This window comes from Coffea arabica, chromosome 8c (assembly GCF_036785885.1).
Source record: "Coffea arabica cultivar ET-39 chromosome 8c, Coffea Arabica ET-39 HiFi, whole genome shotgun sequence".
Lineage (NCBI taxonomy): Eukaryota > Viridiplantae > Streptophyta > Magnoliopsida > Gentianales > Rubiaceae > Coffea > Coffea arabica.
Window position 1 is genome coordinate 32,676,909 of NC_092325.1, and position 25,517 is coordinate 32,702,425.

Below are 25,517 nucleotides of genomic sequence, written 5' to 3' on the forward strand. Positions count from 1 at the left end.
AAGCCATACTTTCGAGACATTAAAAAAAGCTTTGCCAAGAATGAAAAAATTGAAATTAGTACACTCTTGACAAGTCTAATTTCAATGAAATATAGTTATAAAGATAATATTAGGGAGTACATCATGGAGGCGTCTCATCTTGCTTCTAAGTTGAGTGCATTTAACTTAACATTCTTTAAAGAATTACTAGTACATCTAGTTTTGATGTCCTTTCCTACATAGTTTGGCTAATTTAAGATGAGTTACAACTGTTAGAAAGAGATTTAGTCTTTGAATGAACTCATATCACACTATGTAGAGGAAGAGAAAAGGTTGAAACAAGAAAAGAGAGAGAGAGTGCTCACTTGGCATCAACCACTAATAATAAAGGCGAGGATGCAAAAAGAAGAATGATAAGGAAGCTATAGATATGGCACCGCAAAAGAAACAATAAAAAAAATCGGTTGAATCAAGAACAAAAATGGTTGTTTCTTTTATGGAATTGAAGGGTATAAGAAGAAGCATTGCACTAACTATCACACTGGGCGTGCTTAGAGAGGTATTCTTCTTAATCTGGTTTGTTTTGAAGTTAGTTTAACTTTGGTGTCTGGATATCTATGGTGGATAGATTTTAGTACAACTACTCACATCATTATGTATATGCTAGGTTGCCGAAACTGCTGAAAGTCTAATGATAGTGAAAGATATACCTATGTGGATTATAACAAGACAATTCAAGTTGAAGCAATAGGAGTTTTTTTTATTATTGTTAAACATCAAAATTTTTTTGGATCTTAATAAAACATTTATTGCACCATCTTTTTGATGGAATTTAATTTTTATTTCTGTATTGGACAAATTCGATTATTTTTGTTCATTTGTAAATGGAAAGTTTATATTGTTTCATGATTTCAAAATTGATTGGTTTTGGTTCATTATTTTATTATGATAATTTATATTTAATTCATACTATGCCTTATCTAATAATTCCCTACATTTGAGTACCAGAGGTGTAAAGAGAAAATTAACCATTAAGAGTTTAGTTGTACTATGGCACAAGAGATTAGGTCATATCTCTAGACGAAAAATAGAAAGACGCGTGTCAAATTAAATTCTTAACCACTTGAATTTTGCATATTTTGATGATTGTATGAACTGTATAAAGGGAAAACAAACCAATAAAAGAGATTTGAAACCAATAGGACCTTGGATGTTTTAGAACTAATACATATACATATTTGTGGACCATATCTATGCCTACTTCGAATAATTAAAAATATTTTATAACATTCATAGATAATTTTTCAAAATATTGCTATATGTATCTCATTTATGAAATGCCACAGTCACTTGGCATGTTAGAAAATTTTAAAGCTGAAATTGAAAACCAATTCAATAAAAAAAAAAATCAAAAGCATCAAATCTAATCATGGCGGTGAGTACTATCGTAGATATGAAGGTTAGTGAACAATGTCTAGAGCTATTTGTTAAATACTTAGAACAGTGCAGTATCATCCCACAATACACTATGTCGAGTTCACCCACAATGACGGGTGTTATTAAAAGACGAAATAGGATGCTTAAGGATATGGTGAAGAGTATGATTTATCATTCTACCTTTTTGGAGTCACTTTGGAGAAAACACTTAAAACTATAATATATATCCTTAACAAAATTCTAACTAAGGCAACTAACAAAACCCTTTATGAGTTTTAAACTGAAAAGAAATCTAGTTTGAAACATTTATATATATAGCAATGTCCAACTCAAACAAGACCTTATAGGCCAACTAAAATAAATTATATTAAAAAATAGTTAATTATTATTTTATTGGATACTCTGAACGATCGAAGGGTTAAAATTTTAGGATCCATGACTAAATCGATTTTTGAAATGAGAAATGTCTGATTCTTTGAGGATGTCGAGTTTGGGGAAAGAGATACAATTGGAAACTGTGAGGACCCGAAAATTTTCTTATTTTTATAGAATATTACTGGAATATTTAAATGATTATTCACTCATTTTCTTCGAATTATTTATTTCGATAATTTTAAATCCATTTATATGGAATGACGCCTCTTTATATTTTTAAAGCGTTTTGTTGAAAAATTCGCTTTTCGAAAATTTGTTTAGTCCAGAACGACGGGTGCACGTTTTTCTAGGCTATACTTGAATCGGGAGTGTATTAATATTGGAGAATTAAGAACGATCAATAATAGATTAAGAAAGGTTAATGGCGGAATTAATACTCAATTCACGTGAGGACTCGTAAAATTATTATTTTTAAAACCCCTAATTTTGGCTCAATTAATTATCTATTTGGATTTTTGCCCCGAATATTATTTTCTATCCTTATTAGACCTAAGTACATGGTTTTATAGCTTCGTTATATTTTTAAAGTATCTCGTTTCAAAAAATTATTTTCTTAGAAGCTTGTTTAGTGAAAAAGTGAAAACGTGTCTAAACACTTTAGCCAATTGGGAGTACAATAAGCTCAAAAATTTAAGACACATACAATGGTCCTAAAATAGGTAAATTTAGGTTTAAATACTGAAGTGATAGTTAGTGGTACGATCGTTATAAGAATTTCTCAAAGGTTTCAATTTTTATTGCGCCTAAATTGGAAATACGTGTTTTCACGTGCGCGCTTAATTGAGGGACTTTGGACCATTATTTTGGGACAATTAAGAATGAATAATATTCATATGAATGTAAGTGCCCTAGAGGTTTAGTGCACTAGTGCAACAAACTTAAGGGAAATTGAACACAAAACGCGCGAGTAGGGCACTAGTTGCAATTAAATTTTACGTACTTAAAATATTAGACGTCAAGCATCTTTTGTACGCAAAGGAATCAGAACCACATTTCATTCTTCTAGCTGCAATGGACGGATAGCTTGCAGCCGCAGCTCTTCACCATTCCTTCTGCAAAGCTCACAAAAATCACTACCAAACCTCCATAGATTCAACCAAAACTTCACATACGTTTAGCTCATCACTTGGACAATCACTTGGACAAAGAAGGAGCTGCACACTCACGGTTTTTCTTGGGACTTTTGGACACCAGAATCTGACCTTTTAGCACACAAGTAAGGTAACCATGATCCACTCTTCAAATCTAGTTCAATGAAGGCTAACTTACACTTAAGAGCTTGATTATGCTTATGGGTAGCTTATTATTGTTGGAAATTGTTAAATGTGGGCTCTATGAACTCCCACTTTGAGTTGATGGCTGTGATGATGTTTGAAGATGGTTTTATTGTTGAATTAGTGCTTAAGGAAGTAGCTTAGAGGTGCATTATCGCCAGAAACTGTATTGAGCTCTTGAAGCAAAAAGTTCCCATTTTACCCCTGCTCTGTTCGGTCACTTTAATGCAGAAATTTGAAGATTTAATGTCTTGATTGTGTTGTTTATATGTTTTAGTAGTTGTGTAAAAATTTTCATTGAAAAATACTGAGTTTTGGTTGGTTAAACGAATTTATTTCCAAAGCTAGTAATCTGGAAAACGGTTTCGTCGTAATCCAGATCAGTGTTCGTATTTCGTCCATAACTCCGTACTCCGAAGTCGAAATCAAGTGCTGTTAGCGGCATTTGAAACTAGACATTCTTATCTTTCCAACGGTATATAATGCATGTTCTGGTTCCATGTGTGTGAACCGCACCACTCATCTGAATTCAGCTGCCCTGTTTCGCCGTTCTGCCGAAATGATTTGATGATGCTGCAACTTTGGGCTTAATTTCGAGCTAGTTGCATGCTGAAACTTAAAATGATTTCTTCTGTAAAATTATAGCCCTATGAATGTATTTTCTAACACTATCAACCATGCTCAAATCCGAGTTAAATTGAGTGAGTTATGATCAAAATACGGTGACTGTTTTGTTCTTGAAAGCCTTGGATTTGGACAGATTTGACGTGACATTTGTGGTGGTCTTACTAAACGAATTTCTTGATGCTAAACACCTACCAAATGTACCATGAATGTTTCTTAAACTTTCTTTTCACATATGAACCATGATTGGAGGATTTTCTTAGCCAAACGTTTGGATTTGGGAAGAAAAGGATTAAGGACAGATTACCTTGAGAATTTTTCCAAATTTGGTTGATTGGTTAACCACCTTTCCGAAGGTATTTTTCCACGAAATTTGATAGAGAGATACCCTTCATATAGGAGTTTTATACTACAAAATTTGGTATCAATTGAAGTCCGTTTCGAGACTTAACAAAAGGTCCAAAGTCGGAACCAAATCTGGAAATTTTGTAACAGTCTTGAATTTTTCCCAACTTTGAGCTACCATATCTTGGTGCTCGAAACTCCGATTCTCGATCTGTTTGTTCTACCCTAAACCTTACTTGCACCTCTAATTGAGCTATAAATTTCAAGGGTTGGTTTGCAACGAGTGAATTCTGCCGAATTTCCAAAGTTAGCGAAAAACCAACCCCGGCTCAATCCTGGGTGATCTGGGACAGCAACTTTAAACTCATTTTTTGAATACCTTCCATTTAGATTCGTGGAATAGTGTTTTCTAGAAACTTTTAGTACTTTCAAAGATGATTCTAACGGTACTAAGTTTATCAATTTTTGACCAGTAGAAAGGAAGTTATGATTTTTCAAAGATTTTTCCAAAAATCGAAAATTCTGGAATTTCAAAAGAAATCCGCGCGGGAAGTATTTTTCTAGAATCTGGCCTTGAATCTGGCCAGTTTCTGGCCGGATAGGCGGCCGGATTGTAGTTGGAATTTGAAAAAAAAATGAGGATGGCTACTACCTCCAATCCGGCCAAGAATCCGGCCGGATATCTGGCCAGGTTCCGGCCGGATTGTGACATGGCCAGCCCACTTCCGATTTCGATCGTTTGTTTAGCAATTGTTTCGCTCGTACTCGTTTCCAACCAATGATTTTAAGGATAATAATCCGATTTTACTCGAGTCCTGCACCCTTTTGGAAATCCAACTTCAAAGACAAGCCAAACGAAGTTTTCAAAATATTTCCGAACCTTACTCATGTTCAAACTTTCTCACCACCTAGGGACCTATAGTAATTATCTACTATTCGATGTTCAGGCGTGCACGAGGACCTCCAAGAGGACCCTACCGTGGAAGTTTGAACTCTCAATCCAACCTACTTGCTTGCAGAACTTGGTGAGTGTCAAGTGTATGATTACTTGAACTCTAAGGACTTGATTCATGCTTGACTTACCTGATTACATGCGTAGCCTATTCGATTTTGACAAAAATGGAGTCGAGTGTGTACTTGATCGCACTCGTTCTCATTTGAAACGAATGACTCATGCTTAATATGATTTGCCTGGTTACATGACTTGAAATGCCTGCTTAAACCTGTCAAATGCTTGAATACATGACATGGTATGCTATGATTGCATATGTCGTTGGAGTGAATCTCCTCGACACTTACATGATACATGGGGGACGCCCAAACTCATAGGCCGACCTTGGAACTCGAGCCGGCATGGGCTTGGTCGGGAACCTTGGTGAGCCATGAGAATTACATGATAAGTTTGATCTATTTGAGAGATCTTGCTTGGCATACTCGTGGAGTATAACCTTCTAAATATCGTGCGGGCCCGAAGCGGTATATGGTGGACGGATGAGAAGTAAGTGGTGAACTACGGATATGAAATATCAACCCGGTTGACGGAGAGTCAACGCAGGGAGATATACGAATGACATCGGCAAAATGTGGAACTTAGCTCCTGAGAGCTACCATATCCTTGAATTGTTTTGGTTACATTTTGTTGGCATTATTAATTACTTGAAATTTATTACTTGAATTGTTACTTGGCTTGTTACCTGAGCTATGTGCCTGCATGTGTGTTCTTGGCCTCACGAGCGTTTTACTCACCCTGTAGATTTGTTTTCCTTAACAGGATTGAACTTGGCGATGTATCGAAGAAACCTTCCTACTACGCTTTTGTTTAGGGTTTCTATTACTTTTGACTTTGTCTTGGCTTTTGGGTTGTATTTTGGAATCCGAATGTAACTTTTGGAGCATGATGTATATTTGGGATATATGATGGTTGTTGAACACCCGATGTGCGGGTTGGATATCGGATGACTTTTATTAAACTTTGACGCTTCCGCATTTATTGTATCTAAGTTATTGACTCGTTTGGTGTGGTCCGGCAATAAGTTTAAATGGAATTGCTTGAGTCCTAGCGAGAGCTAGGCAGGCGTCTCGCGGATACCCTTTGGTTCGCCTTAGAGAGAAGTGGGGGCGTCACAGTTGGTATCAGAGCATAGGCTTTAGATCTTGTAGTGTATCCTAGGTTTAAAATTTAGGATGGCTGACTGTGGGATTAATTTGAATATTATGTGAACTAGAGGGTCTATTGTATCCTACGGGTTAAAGAAATTGGTTACTTGAGAGTTTCTTACTTGGGACTTGTAGAAATAAAAAAAAAATTGAGGAATTAGTTGATGTTATATTGAAGGAAAATATGGGATGAGAGATTAGTAGTGAAAGATTGGACGAATTTGAATTATTATTATACTTGTAAGTGTGAAAAGAAGTGAGATAATTATTAGTGCTGGCTAAAGCGGATAAGAGACCGAGATTTGATGGTCAAACTCCATGTATCGTGATTGTGAACCCAGATGAAAGAGTTTCAAAGGAATAAAATGCATTTTCCTGCTCATTTACCTCCTAGAGAATTTATGCTTTGAAATTCTAAAGGAAAACTGAGGATGTACTAGTTTTATTTTCAAATGATGATTGGAAATAATATATATATGCTTTAAGTATGTGTAATTCTTCGATTTTGGTAAATATGTGAATTTTACTTGAATTTCAATTTAAAAATTTGTGAATAACTGATGAGTTTCTTGAAATTTTGTATGTGATGGGCTGATACAAGGTTAAAATTTTCTAAACTAGATTTTCCCCCTTGATTGTATACTGGTGTATTTTCACACTTGAATTCATCTATACTTTACAAAAATAATAATAATAATAATAAAAATAAAAATATCTTGAATTTTTGGAAGAACGACGAACTTATGTTTTTATAATTAAATCTTGAACTTGATAAGATTTTTGTTACTTTAAATACTCTTCTTATCTTTTAAAATTCTTGATTTTCAAGAAGGGTGAGCCTATCTTTAGGTGTACGGATTGAGGGAACTTTAAGATATAGAGTAACTGCATTCAAGAACACGCAGTTAGTGTGAATTGACTTGGTTTCCATTTGACACGTAAGTTAGCAAGTTGTACTTATTTCTTGGGTTTGAACTTGGAGTTTGAGACTTTAACTATAAAACCCTAAGACTAGTTATTCTTGGAGATGATGGTGCTCTGGTTGATAGCTTGCTTATTAAAGATTTTGAATTTCGAATGGATAACCTTTGGTTTCCGCTTGTGTTATGGTTTGATTGGATCTAATTTCGTAAAGGCATGTGATCTAATTGAAATTAGTGATATTCGGACCCATTGGTTTAATTAAGGACTTAGGAAGGGTGGTGCACGTCGTGAGACCTTTTGTATCCCACTTGCATATACTTCTACATTTTGTGATCCTTAATTGCCTATATACAGTATTTGACATATTGGGCTTGTTTTGTGACTTCTTAACTCGTACTATAACCTTCGATACATGTAAAGAATCATGTCTTGATTCTAAATATTTTTGCAACTTGTATACGCATTAAGTTCTTTTATGATTAGTTATTCCTTTTCTTGCGCTTATAGACTCCTATTAAGTATGGTAGCAGGAATAGGAAAAAGGGGTCGTGGCCAAGGACTTAGACAACCCTGTACTCGTGAGAAAAATTGATGGATAGTCTTATATAATTTAATGAGATCCTAGTACTGAATATGAATCGAGAATAAACCAGAAGATTAGATTTACCAGTGTATAATGGATTAACCTAGTTGGGAACTTAGTGAGATTTTCCTGTGTGAAATTTTAATACCTGCTTTATACGTATATTATGATTGGTCCTGTGGCCATATTTCAACTTTTGTGAAAGTTTGAACTCCAAAAGTATTTTGTGGGTTTGGTGAGATGACTTGAACTTGTGAGGGCCCGAAATTTTTTATTTTATTTTATCGAATATTAGTAGTTTGTTTAAATATTTATTTACTCATTTTTCTCCAAATTATTTATTTCGATCATTTAAAATCCATTTATATGGAACGACGCCTCTTTTATATTTTTAAAAAGCGTTTTGTTGGAAAAATTCACTCTTCGAAAACTCGTTTAGTTCGGAACAACGAGTGCACGTTTTTCGAGACTATATTTGAATCGAGAGTGTATTAATATTAGAGAATTAAGAACGATCAATAATAGATTAAGAAAGGATAATTGAGGAATTAATACTCAATTCACGTGAGAACTCGTAAAATTATTATTTTTAAACCCCTAATTTTGGCTCAATTAATTATCTATTTGGATTTTTGCCCGAATATTATTTTCTATCCTTATTAGACCTAAATATATGGTTTTATAGCTTCGTTATATTTTTAAAGTGTCTCGTTTCAAAAAATTATTTTCTTAGAAGCTTGTTTAGTGAAAAAGTGAAAACGTGTCTGAAAACTTTAGCCAATTAGGAGTACAATAAGCTCAAAAATTTAAGACATATACAATGGTCCTAAAATAGGCAATTTTAGGTTTAAATATTGAAGTGATAGTTAGTGGTACGATCGTTATAAGAATTTCTCAAAGGTTTCAATTTTATTGCGCCTAAATTAGAAATACGTGTTTTCACGTGCGCGCTTAATTGAGGGACTTTGGACCATTATTTTGGCATAATTAAGAATGAATAATATTTATATGAATGTAAGTGCCCTAGAGGTTTAGTGCACTAGTGCAACAAACGTAAGAGAAATCGAACACAAAACGCGTGCGTAGGGCACTAGTTGTAATTGATTTGACGTATTTAATATATTAGACATCAAGCGTCTTATGTACGCAAAGGAACCAGCAATCTCATTTCAGTTCTGCAAAGCTTCATGGCCGGATAGCAGCAGCAAAAGGGACAACCGAAACCTTCAACATTTCTTCTTCCAAAACTCATGCAAATCACCACCGAATCTTCTAAAAATTTAGCACCACTTAGCCTAAGTCTTGGACAACACATTTAGCTGGAAAAGGGAGGAGCTTTCACGGTTCTTCAAGCTTCAAAGGGGCCGAAACTTCTGTCCTAACCAGCCATCAAAGTAGGTAGTAATCCATCACCTTAAACTTGTCTTTTGGAGTTTGATTTATGCATTTGAGCTAGAATCGTCACTTTAGTAGCTTGTATTGTTGGGAAAATTGTTAAACGTGGGCTCTATGAACTCCCACTTTGGATTGATGGCTGTGATGATGTTTGATGATTGTTTTGTTGCTGAATTAGAGCTTAAGGAAGTAGATTAAAGGTGCTTTGTTACCATAAACGTTATTGAACTCTTGAAACAAAAAGTTCCCATTTTACCCCTGCTCTGTTCGGTCATTTTAATGCAGAAACTGAGGATTTAATGGCCTGATTATGTTGTTTACATGTTGTAGCAGTTGTGTACAAATTTTCGTTGAAAAATACTGAGTTTTGGTGGGTCAAACGAATTTATTTCCAAAGCTAGTAATCTGGGAAAACGGTTGCCGTCGTAACCAGACCAGTGTTCGTGTTTCATCCATAACTCCGTACTCCGACGTCAAAATCAAGTGCCGTTATCGGAATTTGAAAATAGACGTTCCCATGTTTCCAACGGTGTATAGTGCACATTCTGGTTTCATGTGTGTGAGCCACACCATTCATCTGAAGTCGGCTGTCCTGTTTCTCCGTTCTGCCGAAATGATTTGATGATGCTCCAACTTTAGGCTTAATTTCGAACCAGTTGGATGCTGAAACTTGAAACGATTTCTTCTGTGCAATTTTAGCCCTGTGAATGTATTTTCTAACACTATCAACCATTCCCAATTCCGAGTTAAATTGAGGGAGTTATGATCAAAATACGGCGACTGCCTCGTTTTTGAAACATTAGATTTGGACAGATTGCCTTAAGGATTTTTCCAAACTTTGGTTGATTGATTAACCACCTTTCCGAAGGTATTTTTTCATGAAATTTGATAGAGAGATACCCTTCATATTTTGGTATTATATTCCAAAATTTGGTATCAATCCAAGTCCGTTTCGACACTTAACTAAAGGTCCAAAGTCGGAACCAAATCTGGAAATTTGTTAACAGTCTTGAAATTTACCCAACTTTGAGCTACCATATCTTGGTGGTCGAAACTCCGATTCTCGATCCGCTTGTTCTGCCCTAAACCTTACTTGCACCTCTAATTGAGCTACAAATTTCAAGGGCTGGTTTGCAACGAGTGAATTCTCCTGAATTTTCAAAGTTAGCGAAAAACCAATCCCGGCTCAATCTTGGGTGATTTGGAACAGCAACTTTAAACTCATTTTTGAACACCTTCCACTTAGATTCATGGAAAGTGTCTTCTACGAACTTTTAGTACTTTGGAAGAGGTTTCCAACGGTACCAAGTTTTCCAATTTTCGACATGTGAAATCTAAGATACGATTTTTTCAAAATATCGTATCAAAACTGAAATTTTCTGAATTTCAAGGAAATGGAGTTTTTCAAGTATTCCTTATTCCTTTGATAATACTTGAACGTTTATGCTTGATTTCCAAGATAACAAAACTCGATTGCTCTTGTACATTAAGAAACTCCACTTTAATCTCGATTTACTAGTAATTGAGGTTCATTTTCATGAAATTTCCCCAGATTGTACTAGTGCACAATCTTCCTTGATAATTGGGATGTGTGAATGATAATTCACTATTAAATGCTCAGGCGCTCAAGAGGACCTTCCAGAGGATCTCACGGGAGACGCCTAAACCATCATTTGAACTCGCTACTTGAATCACTGTGAATGTCAAGTGCATGAACTTGTTGTTAAGTGGTTATCTGTTTCTTATCCGTTATGTAAATTTGAAATTTTGAGACGAGGGTGTACTTTATCGCACTCGTTCTCTTTCAAATGAAATTATATTCGAATTTTGCTATGTGAATTCGTATCCAACTTGTACATGGTAATATGGATGTGATTTGTACATGTGATTCGTATATGTAATCCGTATTTGTGATTCCTATTTGGAATCGTCGATTTGAGCGTTGCTCATCGACTTATATTCGTATTCGTATTCATATTCGGGGGACGCCCAAAACTCATTGGCTAACTTTGCTAATCGAGCCAGCATGGGCTTGGTCGATAAGCTTAGCAAACCATGAGATATTCGTAGAGCATGATCTATTGGAGAGATCTTGCTCGGCATTACTCGTGCAGTATTGCCATGATATACTCGAGTATTATCAAAAACTTTGATGAGCGGATCCGGTAAGGGGGTGTAACGGTGACGGGATTCGAAGAAAAGTGGTGTATCTACGGATTTGATACTTATGTGGTTGACGGAGTGTCAACGTGAGATGTGATCAAGACTTCGACTCGACTACGTGGAATTTAGCTCCTGAGAGCTACAGTATCCTTGAATTGTTTCTGTTTATTTTTCCTATTCGAAATGTGAATTATTCGAATTTGATAGCCTTACCTACAATGTAATTGTTGTCGCTACTTGGATTATGTGTTTGCATGTGTGTTTTCTTGGCCTCACTGAGTATTGGCTCATCCTATTAGTTTGTTTTCCTTAACAGGTTGGATCGGAAGATTTTGGTAAAGCCGACTAGATTATACTTTTGATTGGAATCGGGACTGTAAATGTGTAGTCGACTTTTAATGGTTGCATTTTGGAACTTGATGTATCTTTTGTGAACATGATGTAAGATTTAAATATTTAGTTAAGGAAGCGACTTTTCTTTATTTTGACTCGTAGTATTTGGTATGTATCGTTAAGTTCGATTTGATTTGTCTTGAGTCCTGGCGAGAGCTGGGCAGGCGTCCCGCGGATACCATTGGGTTCGCTCTTGGGAGAAGTGGGGGCGTCACAGTTGGTATCAGAACCATATGCCGACAGTTGGGACTTTAAGTCCTTCGTCTGGAAAAGCCCCGAGCCTCTCGTTCGTGAAGAGTCACGAAGCGAAACTCTCCGTAGGGGATGCCCGCGTGCGGGTGGCAAGCTGATAGGTACCCCGTGATGTGACCCTGAAAACTGTCACAGTTGGTATCAGAGTTTAGGCTTCAGATCTTTGTAGTGTATTCTAAATTTGAAGTTTAGAATGCCGGACTGTGGGACTGGTTTGAAAGTTAAGTGACCACTTGTAGAAAAAAAAAAAAATCAGAGCCGCTTCGCGTGGTATTTGCGCGGGGTGAGATTGGGCCAAATGGTATTATGGTCCTTATCATATGAATGAGTAAAGACTTAAGTACTCTTTTAGAGTGTAAGCTGTGAATCATGAATGTGATAGGTATAAATATTTTATCGTAATACTTGGGGAAAGACTAGATATGTATGTTGGGTAGGAATCTTAAATGTGGTGATTTACTCTTGGGACTGGCCAGCTCGAGATGTTACTTATTTTATTTCGAATTCTTGTACCCGAGTAATTAAGAGTTGAGGGCAATGCTAAAAACTTAAGATCTCCATTTGCGAAGAACAAGAACGGACTAATGTTTTGTGAGAACAAGTGCAGGAGGTCAACGAATGTCCAGTTCATATAGTAAGAAAAATGAGACATCTGGCGCAGAATATTTTAACTGAGTGTGGGACAATATTCACTAGAGAGAAGTAGAATGTAGTTGAGCCTAAGAGAGAGAGAGATAGAGAAAGATTGATGGATGGTCCTATGTAACTCAATAGGATCCAATTGTTTGATATGAGTCGGAAATGAACGAGAAAAAAAAAATTTAGCCCCTTTTGACTGATGTAGTTAGATTTAGCTGGGGTGATGCTAGTGTTGAGGCCATTGCATTTTTTTTGTATGACTGTGTGGCCTACTTTTGAGGCACTTGACTTTACTTTAGTCGTATGTGATTAAAAGTACTCTTGTGGCATCTGTGTGCTATATTTTTGTGACTACCCCATGACTTGCTAATTGTATGAACTTGATATGCTAATTAATGTAAATTATTGTTAATTCCAATGTTTTCTTGAGTGGTTCCTGCTTTTGTTATGCATCGCATAATTTATTATTTCTTGCACTAGGCACGCCTAGGTCATGGAAGGACTAAGAGGTGGTCGAGGCCGTGGTCGAGGTCGTGGACGAGGGACTAGACAGGCCCAACCTCAAAGGGATGACCAGGGATCGGCAACTGCACCGATCCAAGGTCAGGAAAATATCGAGGGTAATCAAGTGGCTACTGCCATTAATAGGATGACTGATATTCTAGAGCGTTTGGCTGATAGACAGGATCCAGGACCGTTTAACCAACCTGGGGGTCAGGAAAGAGGTGAGGATAGAGCCTTAGAGAGGTTCTTAAAATTTAACCCGCCTAAGTTTCTTGGCGAACCTGATCCTGAGGTAGCGGAGAATTGGTTAGAAAGGATGACCAACATATTCGCTGCTTTAGACTACACTGAAGATAGGCGAGTGAATTTCGCTGCTTTCCAATTTGAGGGAGTAGCCCGTGCTTGGTGGGATCTGATAAGAGGAAAATGGGAGAGAACTCAAACCCCTTGGACTTGGGAGAATTTCACAAGGGAATTTAATGAGAAATTTCTTCCGCCCTTAATCCAAGAGAAAAGGGAGGATGAATTCATCAAGTTGAAACAAGGAACCCTTAGTGTAGCGGAGTACGAGGGAAAGTTCACTAAGCTTTCTAAGTACGTTTCTGAATTGGTGATTAATGAACGGAGGAGGATTAGACGGTTCGTGCAGGGACTTAATGTAGAAATCCAGGAGGGTTTGGCTGCAGCCCAAATCTCTACGTTCACTGAAATTTTAGAAAAAGCACAGAGAGTCGAGAGTGCAAGGCTGCAAGTTAGAGACTTTCATGCTAAGAAGAGGAGCACTTCTAGTAACCCTTCGGGACAGGCAGATAAGAATGCCCCACCTTTTAAAAAGGGAAAAGGAACGGGTGGAGTGGAGATATCTAACATGCCAAAAGGGACTCAATCAAGAGGAGATCGCAATGGACGAGGTCAATCGAGAGGGACACCTCCAAGTGGTCAATCTGTGGCTCCCCAAGTCGTGTGTGGTTATTGTGGCAAGCTCAACCATACGGAGAATGATTGTTTTAGGAAACAAGGGAAGTGCTTGTATTGTGGTAGTACCGAGCACCAGATATCGAAATGCCTGACCGTACCAAAAGAAGGCGGTAGTACCCAAAGGCCTGAAAAGTCAGCCGCTAAACAGCCTAGTGTTGGAGGAAGTCGATCTAATGCACCAGGTAGGGTTTATGCATTAGGCTATCAACATGTTTCCGATTCTACTAAAGTCATTGGAGGTATGATTCTTTCTTTTAATTGTCTATCTAAGGTTCTCAGTGACCTAGTACCGTACACACTTTTTGCAAAACCCTAGATTCATAAGATAGAATCAAAGTTTGACTACTAATTGGGTAAATAGAAATTGTGATATATGGATCGGAGGGTGTAAGTTAGTGATTAATTTGAAAGGCATGACTCTTAAGGGGTATGACTATTATCCAAAGTGTGAATTTCGAGCACGAAATTCTTTTAAAGAGGGGAGGATGTGAGGACCCGAAATTTTTTATTTTATTTTATCGAATATTAGTAGTTTGTTTAAATATTTATTTACTCATTTTTCTCCAAATTATTTATTTCGATCATTTAAAATCCATTTATATGGAACGACGCCTCTTTTATATTTTTAAAAAGCGTTTTGTTGGAAAAATTCACTCTTCGAAAACTCGTTTAGTTCGGAACAACGAGTGCACGTTTTTCGAGACTATATTTGAATCGAGAGTGTATTAATATTGGAGAATTAAGAACGATCAATAATAGATTAAGAAAGGATAATTGAGGAATTAATACTCAATTCACGTGAGGACTCGTAAAATTATTATTTTTAAACCCCTAATTTTGGCTCAATTAATTATCTATTTGAATTTTTGCCCGAATATTATTTTCTATCCTTATTAGACCTAAATATATGGTTTTATAGTTTTGTTATATTTTTAAAGTGTCTCGTTTCAAAAAATTATTTTCTTAGAAACTTGTTTAGTGAAAAAGTGAAAACGTGTCTGAAAACTTTAGCCAATTAGGAGTACAATAAACTCAAAAATTTAAGACATATACAATGGTTCTAAAATAGGCAATTTTAGGTTTAAATATTGAAATGATAGTTAGTGGTACGATCGTTATAAGAATTTCTCAAAGGTTTCAATTTTATTGCGCCTAAATTAGAAATACGTGTTTTCACGTGCGCGCTTAATTGAGGGACTTTGGACCATTATTTTGGCATAATTAAGAATGAATAATATTTATATGAATGTAAGTGCCCAAGAGGTTTAGTGCACTAGTGCAACAAACGTAAGAGAAATCGAATACAAAACGCGTGCGTAGGGCACTAGTTGTAATTGATTTGACGTATTTAATATATTAGACATCAAGCGTCTTATGTACGCAAAGGAACCAGCAATCTCATTTCAGTTCTGCAAAGCTTCATGGCCGGATAGCAGCAGCAAAAGGGACAACCAAAACCTTCAACATTTCTTCTTCCAAAACTCATGCAAATCACCACCGAATCTTCTAAAAATTTAGCACCACTTAGCCTAAGTTTTGGACAACACATTTAGCTGGAAAAGGGAGGAGCTTTCACGGTTCTTGAAGCTTCAAAGGGGCCGAAACTTCTGTCCTAACCAGCCATCAAAGTAGGTAGTAATCCATCACCTTAAACTTGTCTTTTGGAGTTTGATTTATGCATTTGAGCTAGAATCGTCACTTTAGTAGCTTGTATTGTTGGGAAAATTGTTAAACGTGGGCTCTATGAACTCCCACTTTGGGTTGATGGCTGTGATGATGTTTGATGATTGTTTTGTTGCTGAATTAGAGCTTAAGGAAGTAGATTAAAGGTGCTTTGTTACCATAAACGTTATTGAACTCTTGAAACAAAAAGTTCCCATTTTACCCCTGCTCTGTTCGGTCATTTTAATGCAGAAACTGAGGATTTAATGGCCTGATTATGTTGTTTACATGTTGTAGCAGTTGCGTACAAACTTTTGTTGAAAAATACTGAGTTTTGGTGGGTCAAACGAATTTATTTCCAAAGCTAGTAATCTGGGAAAACGGTTGCCGTCGTAACCAGACCAGTGTTCGTGTTTCGTCCATAACTCCGTACTCCGACGTCGAAATCAAGTGCCGTTAGCGGCATTTGAAAATAGACGTTCCCATGTTTCCAACGGTGTATAGTGCACATTCTGGTTTCATGTGTGTGAGCCACACCATTCATCTGAAGTCGGCTGTCCTGTTTCTCCGTTCTGCCGAAATGATTTGATGATGCTGCAACTTTAGGCTTAATTTCGAACCAGTTGGATGCTGAAACTTGAAACAATTTCTTCCGTACAATTTTAGCCCTGTGAATGTATTTTCTAACACTATCAACCATTCCCAATTCCGAGTTAAATTGAGGGAGTTATGATCAAAATACGGCGACTGCCTCGTTTTTGAAACATTAGATTTGGACAGATTGCCTTAAGGATTTTTCCAAACTTTGGTTGATTGATTAACCACCTTTCCGAAGGTATTTTTTCATGAAATTTGATAGAGAGATACTCTTCATATTTTGGTATTATATTGCAAAATTTGGTATCAATCCAAGTCCGTTTCGACACTTAACTAAAGGTCCAAAGTCGGAACCAAATCTGGAAATTTGTTAACAGTCTTGAAATTTACCCAACTTTGAGCTACCATATCTTGGTGGTCGAAACTCCGATTCTCGATCCGCATGTTCTGCCCTAAACCTTACTTGCACCTCTAATTGAGCTACAAATTTCAAGGGCTGGTTTGCAACGAGTGAATTCTCCTGAATTTTCAAAGTTAGCGAAAAACCAACCCCGGCTCAATCTTGGGTGATTTGGAACAGCAACTTTAAACTTATTTTTGAACACCTTCCACTTAGATTCATGGAAAAGTGTCTTCTAAGAACTTTTAGTACTTTGGAAGAGGTTTCCAACGGTACCAAGTTTTCCAATTTTCGACATGTGAAATCTGAGATACGATTTTTTCAAAATATCATATCAAAACTGAAATTTTCTGAATTTCAAGGAAATGGAGTTTTTCAAGTATTCCTTATTCCTTTGATAATACTTGAACGTTTATGCTTGATTTCCAAGATAACAAAACTCGATTGCTCTTGTACATTAAGAAACTCCACTTTAATCTCGATTTACAAGTAATGGAGGTTCATTTTCATGAAATTTCCCCAGATTGTACTAGTGCACAATCTTCCTTGATAATTAGGATGTGTGAATGATAATTCACTATTAAATGCTCAGGCGCTCAAGAGGACCTTCCAGAGGATCTCACGGGAGACGCCTAAACCATCATTTGAACTCGCTACTTGAATCACTGTGAGTGTCAAGTGCATGAACTTGTTGTTAAGTGGTTATCTGTTTCTTATCCGTTATGTAAATTTGAAATTTTGAGACGAGGGTGTACTTTATCGCACTCGTTCTCTTTCAAATGAAATTATATTCGAATTTTGTTATGTGAATTCGTATCCAACTTGTACATGGTAATATGGATGTGATTTGTACATGTGATTCGTATATGTAATCCGTATTTGTGATTCCTATTTGGAATCGTCGATTTGAGCGTTGCTCATCGACTTATATTCGTATTCGTATTCATATTCGGGGGACGCCCAAAACTCGTTGGCTAACTTTGCTAATCGAGCCAGCATGGGCTTGGTCGATAAGCTTAGCAAACCATGAGATATTCGTAGAGCATGATCTATTGGAGAGATCTTGCTCGGCATTACTCGTGCAGTATTGCCATGATATACTCGAGTATTATCAAAAACTTTGATGAGCGGACCCGGTAAGGGGGTGTAACGGTGACGGGATTCGAAGAAAAGTGGTGTATCTACGGATTTGATACTTATGTGGTTGACGAAGTGTCAACGTGAGATGTGATCAAGACTTCGACTCGACTACGTGGAATTTAGCTCCTGAGAGCTACAGTATCTTTGAATTGTTTCTGTTTATTTTTCCTATTCGAAATGTGAATTATTCGAATTTGATAGCCTTACCTACAATGTAATTGTTGTCGCTACTTGGATTATGTGTTTGCATGTGTGTTTTCTTGGCCTCACTGAGTATTGGCTCATCCTATTAGTTTGTTTTCCTTAACAGGTTGGATCGGAAGATTTTGGTAAAGCCGACTAGATTATACTTTTGATTGGAATCGGGACTGTAAATGTGTAGTCGACTTTTAATGGTTGCATTTTGGAACTTGATGTATCTTTTGTGAACATGATGTAAGATTTAAATATTTAGTTAAGGAAGCGACTTTTCTTTATTTTGACTCGTAGTATTTGGTATGTATCGTTAAGTTCGATTTGATTTGTCTTGAGTCCTGGCGAGAGCTGGGCAGGCGTCCCGCGGATACCATTGGGTTCGCTCTTGGGAGAAGTGGGGGCGTCACAGTTGGTATCAGAACCATATGCCGACAGTTGGGACTTTAAGTCCTTCGTCTGGAAAAGCCCCGAGCCTCTCGTTCGTGAAGAGTCACGAAGCGAAACTCTCCGTAGGGGATGCCCGCGTGCGGGTGGCAAGCTGATAGGTACCCCGTGATGTGACCCTGAAAACTGTCACAGTTGGTATCAGAGTTTAGGCTTCAGATCTTTGTAGTGTATTCTAAATTTGAAGTTTAGAATGCCGGACTGTGGGACTGGTTTGAAAGTTAAGTGACCACTTGTAGAAAAAAAAAAAATCAGAGCCGCTTCGCGTGGTATTTGCGCGGGGTGAGATTGGGCCAAATGGTATTATGGTCCTTATCATATGAATGAGTAAAGACTTAAGTACTCTTTTAGAGTGTAAGCTGTGAATCATGAATGTGATAGGTATAAATATTTTATCGTAATACTTGGGGAAAGACTAGATATGTATGTTGGGTAGGAATCTTAAATATGGTGATTTACTCTTGGGACTGGCCAGCTCGAGATGTGACTTATTTTATTTCGAATTCTTGTACCCGAGTAATTAAGAGTTGAGGGCAATGCTAAAAATTTAAGATCTCCATTTGCGAAGAACAAGAACGGACTAATGTTTTGTGAGAACAAGTGCAGGAGGTCAACGAATGTCCAGTTCATATAGTAAGAAAAATGAGACATCTGGCGCAGAATATTTTAACTGAGTGTGGGACAATATTCACTAGAGAGAAGTAGAATGTAGTTGAGCCTAAGAGAGAGAGAGATAGAGAAAGATTGATGGATGGTCCTATGTAACTCAATAGGATCCAATTGTTTGATATGAGTCGGAAATAAACGAGAAAAAAAAAATTTAGCCCCTTTTGACTGATGTAGTTAGATTTAGCTGGGGTGATGCTAGTGTTGAGGCCATTGCATTTTTTTTGTATGACTGTGTGGCCTACTTTTGAGGCATTTGACTTTACTTTAGTCGTATGTGATTAAAAGTACTCTTGTGGCATCTGTGTGCTATATTTTTGTGACTACCCCATGACTTGCTAATTGTATGAACTTGATATGCTAATTAATGTAAATTATTGTTAATTCCAATGTTTTCTTGAGTGGTTCCTGCTTTTGTTATGCATCGCATAATTTATTATTTCTTGCACTAGGCACGCCTAGGTCATGGAAGGACTAAGAGGTGGTCGAGGCCGTGGTCGAGGTCGTGGGCGAGGGACTAGACAGGCCCAACCTCAAAGGGATGACCAGGGATCGGCAACTGCACCGATCCAAGGTCAGGAAAATATCGAGGGTAATCAAGTGGCTATTGCCATTAATAAGATGACTGATATTCTAGAGCGTTTGGCTGATAGACAGGATCCAGGACCGTTTAACCAACCTGGGGGTCAGGAAAGAGGTGAGGATAGAGCCTTAGAGAGGTTCTTAAAATTTAACCCGCCTAAGTTTCTTGGCGAACCTGATCCTGAGGTAGCGGAGAATTGGTTAGAAAGGATGACCAACATATTCGCTGCTTTAGACTACACTGAAGATAGGCGAGTGAATTTCGCTGCTTTCCAATTTGAGGGAGTAGCCCGTGCTTGGTGGGATCTGATAAGAGGAAAATGGGAGAGAACTCAAACCCCTTGGACTTGGGAGAATTTCACAAGGGAATTTAATGAGAAATTTCTTCCGCCCTTAATCCAAGAGAAAAGGGAGGATGAATTCATCAAGTTGAAACAAGGAACCCTTAGTGTAGCGGAGTACGAGGGAAAGTTCACTAAGCTTTCTAAGTACGTTTCTGAATTGGTGATTAATGAACGGAGGAGGATTAGACGGTTCGTGCAGGGACTTAATGTAGAAATCCAGGAGGGTTTGGCTGCAGCCCAAATCTCTACGTTCACTGAAATTTTAGAAAAAGCACAGAGAGTCGAGAGTGCAAGGCTGCAAGTTAGAGACTTTCATGCTAAGAAGAGGAGCACTTCTAGTAACCCTTCGGGACAGGCAGATAAGAATGCCCCACCTTTTAAAAAGGGAAAAGGAACGGGTGGAGTGGAGATATCTAACATGCCAAAAGGGACTCAATCAAGAGGAGATCGCAATGGACGAGGTCAATCGAGAGGGACACCTCCAAGTGGTCAATCTGTGGCTCCCCAAGTCGTGTGTGGTTATTGTGGCAAGCTCAACCATACGGAGAATGATTGTTTTAGAAAACAAGGGAAGTGCTTGTATTGTGGTAGTACCGAGCACCAGATATCGAAATGCCTGACCGTATCAAAAGAAGGCGGGAGTACCCAAAGGCCTGAAAAGTCAGCCGCTAAGCAGCCTAGTGTTGGAGGAAGTCGATCTAATGCACCAGGTAGGGTTTATGCATTAGGCTATCAACATGTTTCCGATTCTACTAAAGTCATTGGAGGTATGATTCTTTCTTTTAATTGTCTATCTAAGGTTCTCAGTGACCTAGTACCGTACACACTTTTTGCAAAACCCTAGATTCATAAGATAGAATCAAAGTTTGACTACTAATTGGGTAAATAGAAATTGTGATATATGGATCGGAGGGTGTAAGTTAGTGATTAATTTGAAAGGCATGACTCTTAAGGGGTATGACTATTATCCAAAGTGTGAATTTCGAGCACGAAATTCTTTTAAAGAGGGGAGGATGTGAGGACCCGAAATTTTTTATTTTATTTTATCGAATATTAGTAGTTTGTTTAAATATTTATTTACTCATTTTTCTCCAAATTATTTATTTCGATCATTTAAAATCCATTTATATGGAACGACGCCTCTTTTATATTTTTAAAAAGCGTTTTGTTGGAAAAATTCACTCTTCGAAAACTCGTTTAGTTCGGAACAACGAGTGCACGTTTTTCGAGACTATATTTGAATCGAGAGTGTATTAATATTGGAGAATTAAGAACGATCAATAATAGATTAAGAAAGGATAATTGAGGAATTAATACTCAATTCACGTGAGGACTCGTAAAATTATTATTTTTAAACCCCTAATTTTGGCTCAATTAATTATCTATTTGAATTTTTGCCCGAATATTATTTTCTATCCTTATTAGACCTAAATATATGGTTTTATAGTTTTGTTATATTTTTAAAGTGTCTCGTTTCAAAAAATTATTTTCTTAGAAACTTGTTTAGTGAAAAAGTGAAAACGTGTCTGAAAACTTTAGCCAATTAGGAGTACAATAAGCTCAAAAATTTAAGACATATACAATGGTTCTAAAATAGGCAATTTTAGGTTTAAATATTGAAGTGATAGTTAGTGGTACGATCGTTATAAGAATTTCTCAAAGGTTTCAATTTTATTGCGCCTAAATTAGAAATACGTGTTTTCACGTGCGCGCTTAATTGAGGGACTTTGGACCATTATTTTGGGATAATTAAGAATGAATAATATTTATATGAATGTAAGTGCCCTAGAGGTTTAGTACACTAGTGCAACAAACGTAAGAGAAATCGAACACAAAACGCGTGCGTAGGGCACTAGTTGTAATTGATTTGACGTATTTAATATATTAGACATCAAGCGTCTTATGTACGCAAAGGAACCAGCAATCTCATTTCAGTTCTGCAAAGTTTCATGGCCGGATAGCAGCAGCAAAAGGGACAACCGAAACCTTCAACATTTCTTCTTCCAAAACTCATGCAAATCACCACCGAATCTTCTAAAAATTTAGCACCACTTAGCCTAAGTCTTGGACAACACATTTAGCTGGAAAAGGGAGGAGCTTTCACGGTTCTTCAAGCTTCAAAGGGGCCGAAACTTCTGTCCTAACCAGCCATCAAAGTAGGTAGTAATCCATCACCTTAAACTTGTCTTTTGGAGTTTGATTTATGCATTTGAGCTAGAATCGTCACTTTAGTAGCTTGTATTGTTGGGAAAATTGTTAAACGTGGGCTCTATGAACTCCCACTTTGGGTTGATGGCTGTGATGATGTTTGATGATTGTTTTGTTGCTGAATTAGAGCTTAAGGAAGTAGATTAAAGGTGCTTTGTTACCATAAACGTTATTGAACTCTTGAAACAAAAAGTTCCCATTTTACCCCTGCTCTGTTCGGTCATTTTAATGCAGAAACTGAGGATTTAATGGCCTGATTATGTTGTTTACATGTTGTAGTAGTTGTGTACAAATTTTCGTTGAAAAATACTGAGCTTTGGTGGGTCAAACGAATTTATTTCCAAAGCTAGTAATCTGGGAAAACGGTTGCCGTCGTAACCAGACCAGTGTTCGTGTTTCGTCCATAACTCCGTACTCCGACGTCGAAATCAAGTTCCGTTAGTGGCATTTGAAAATAGACGTTCCCATGTTTCAAACGGTGTATAGTGTACATTCTGGTTTCATGTGTGTGAGCCACACCATTCATCTGAAGTCGGCTGTCCTGTTTCTCCGTTCTGCCGAAATGATTTGATGATGCTGCAACTTTAGGCTTAATTTCGAACCAGTTGGATGCTGAAACTTGCAACGATTTCTTCTGTGAAATTTTAGCCCTGTAAATGTATTTTCTAACACTATCAACCATTCCCAATTCCGAGTTAAATTGAGGGAGTTATGATCAAAATACGGCGACTGCCTCGTTTTTGAAACATTAGATTTGGACAGATTGCCTTAAGGATTTTTCCAAACTTTGGTTGATTGATTAACCACCTTTCCGAAGGTATTTTTTTACTAAATTTGATAGAGAGATACCCTTCATATTTTGGTATTATATTGCAAAATTTGGTATCAATCCAAGTCCGTTTCGACACTTAACTAAAGGTCCAAAGTCGGAAACAAATCTGGAAATTTGTTAACAGTCTTGAAATTTACCCAACTTTCAGCTACCATATCTTGGTGGTCGAAACTCCGATTCTCGATCCGCTTATTCTGCCCTAAACCTTACTTGCACCTCTAATTGAGCTACAAATTTCAAGGGCTGGTTTGCAACGAGTGAATTCTCCTGAATTTTCAAAGTTAGCGAAAAACCAACCCCGGCTCAATCCTGGGTGATTTGGAACAGCAACTTTAAACTCATTTTTGAATACCTTCCACTTAGATTCATGGAAAAGTGTCTTCTAAGAACTTTTAGTACTTTGGAAGAGGTTTCCAACGGTACCAATTTTTCCAATTTTCGATATGTGAAATCTGAGATACGATTTTTTCAAAATATCGTATCAAAACTGAAATTTTCTGAATTTCAAGGAAATGGAGTTTTTCAAGTATTCCTTATTCCTTTGATAATATTTGAACGTTTATGCTTGATTTCCAAGATAACAAAACTCGATTGCTCTTGTACATTAAGAAACTCCACTTTAATCTCGATTTACTAGTAATTGAGGTTCATTTTCATGAAATTTCCCCAGATTGTACTAGTGCACAATCTTCCTTGATAATTGGGATGTGTGAATGATAATTCACTATTAAATGCTCAGGCGCTCAAGAGGACCTTCCAGAGGATCTCACGGGAGACGCCTAAACCATCATTTGAACTCGCTACTTGAATCACTGTGAGTGTCAAGTGCATGAACTTGTTGTTAAGTGGTTATCTGTTTCTTATCCGTTATGTAAATTTGAAATTTTGAGACGAGGGTGTACTTTATCGCACTCGTTCTCTTTCAAATGAAATTATATTCGAATTTTGCTATGTGAATTCGTATCCAACTTATACATGGTAATATGGATGTGATTTATACATGTGATTCGTATATGTGATCCGTATTTGTGATTCCTATTTGGAATCGTCGATTTGAGCGTTGCTCATCGACTTATATTCGTATTCGTATTCATATTCGGGGGACGCCCAAAACTCGTTGGCTAACTTTGCTAATCGAGCCAGCATGGGCTTGGTCGATAAGCTTAGCAAACCATGAGATATTCGTAGAGCATGATCTATTGGAGAGATCTTGCTCGGCATTACTCGTGCAGTATTGCCATGATATACTCGAGTATTATCAAAAACTTTGATGAGCGGACCCGGTAAGGGGGTGTAACGGTGACGGGATTCGAAGGAAAGTGGTGTATCTACGGATTTGATACTTATGTGGTTGACGGAGTGTCAACGTGAGATGTGATCAAGACTTCGACTCGACTACGTGGAATTTAGCTCCTGGGAGCTACAGTATCCTTGAATTGTTTCTGTTTATTTTTCCTATTCGAAATGTGAATTATTCGAATTTGATAGCCTTACCTACAATGTAATTGTTGTCGCTACTTGGATTATGTGTTTGCATGTGTGTTTTCTTGGCCTCACTGAGTATTGGCTCATCCTATTAGTTTGTTTTCCTTAACAGGTTGGATTGGAAGATTTTGGTAAAGCCGACTAGATTATACTTTTGATTGGAATCGGGACTGTAAATGTGTAGTCGACTTTTAATGGTTGCATTTTGGAACTTGATGTATCTTTTGTGAACATGATGTAAGATTTAAATATTTAGTTAAGGAAGCGACTTTTCTTTATTTTGACTCGTAGTATTTGGTATGTATTGTTAAGTTCGATTTGATTTGTCTTGAATCCTGGCGAGAGCTGGGCAGGCGTCCCGCGGATACCCTTGGGTTCGCCCTTGGGAGAAGTGGGGGCGTCACAGAACTCATTACCAATTTGTTCTACTTGAACAAAAGCGCTTTCAATTTTACTTGACTAATACTATACCCAGATTTACTTGTTTTACTTTTCACAAAATTTATATATATATATATGTATACACATTTTGAACTCGTTTGAGACTCGAAATCAGATAGAGTTCAAGTTCGAATCTTTCTTAGGAACATGAATGCTTATTTGTTATGAATCAGATATTAGAAATGATCGGGTTTTATGTACCAGTAGAGTTAACTCTTGGTTGGATAAAAGGGTGGTAAAGGTATTGGATCACAGGTTATGCGAATATGAACCTACATGTTTACCTATCTTTCTTAAAGGTAATTTCTAAAATATACGTCTTACTCGAACATAGATTTAACTCGAAATTTTGAGGAAAAGTGTTGGAACACCCTCCATGTATGTGTTATGATTATTATGTATATGTTTTAAAAATCATGCATTAAGTTGCATGATTAAT

The 25,517-nt window shown here is 37.2% G+C and overlaps 3 long non-coding RNA genes across 4 annotated transcripts; all 3 read left to right on the top strand.

Annotated features, from left to right (window-relative positions):
• The first annotated feature begins 2,839 nt into the window (after positions 1-2,839).
• Positions 2,840-11,839, top strand: LOC140013231 (uncharacterized). The gene is made up of 2 exons (XR_011820301.1): positions 2,840-3,072; positions 11,633-11,839. It is a non-coding gene; the product is annotated as an uncharacterized lncRNA (long non-coding RNA).
• A 3,746-nt stretch (positions 11,840-15,585) lies between these two features.
• On the top strand, positions 15,586-17,470 carry LOC113706707 (uncharacterized). The gene is made up of 2 exons (XR_011820415.1): positions 15,586-15,714; positions 17,334-17,470. It is a non-coding gene; the product is annotated as an uncharacterized lncRNA (long non-coding RNA).
• Positions 17,471-22,075: 4,605 nt separating this feature from the next.
• On the top strand, positions 22,076-24,915 carry LOC140013925 (uncharacterized). Of its 2 annotated transcripts, XR_011820778.1 has the most exons (3): positions 22,076-22,272; positions 23,892-23,966; positions 24,750-24,915. It is a non-coding gene; the product is annotated as an uncharacterized lncRNA (long non-coding RNA). The 2 variants fall into 2 exon arrangements; XR_011820779.1 differs by lacking the exon at positions 23,892-23,966.
• Positions 24,916-25,517: the final 602 nt, after the last annotated feature.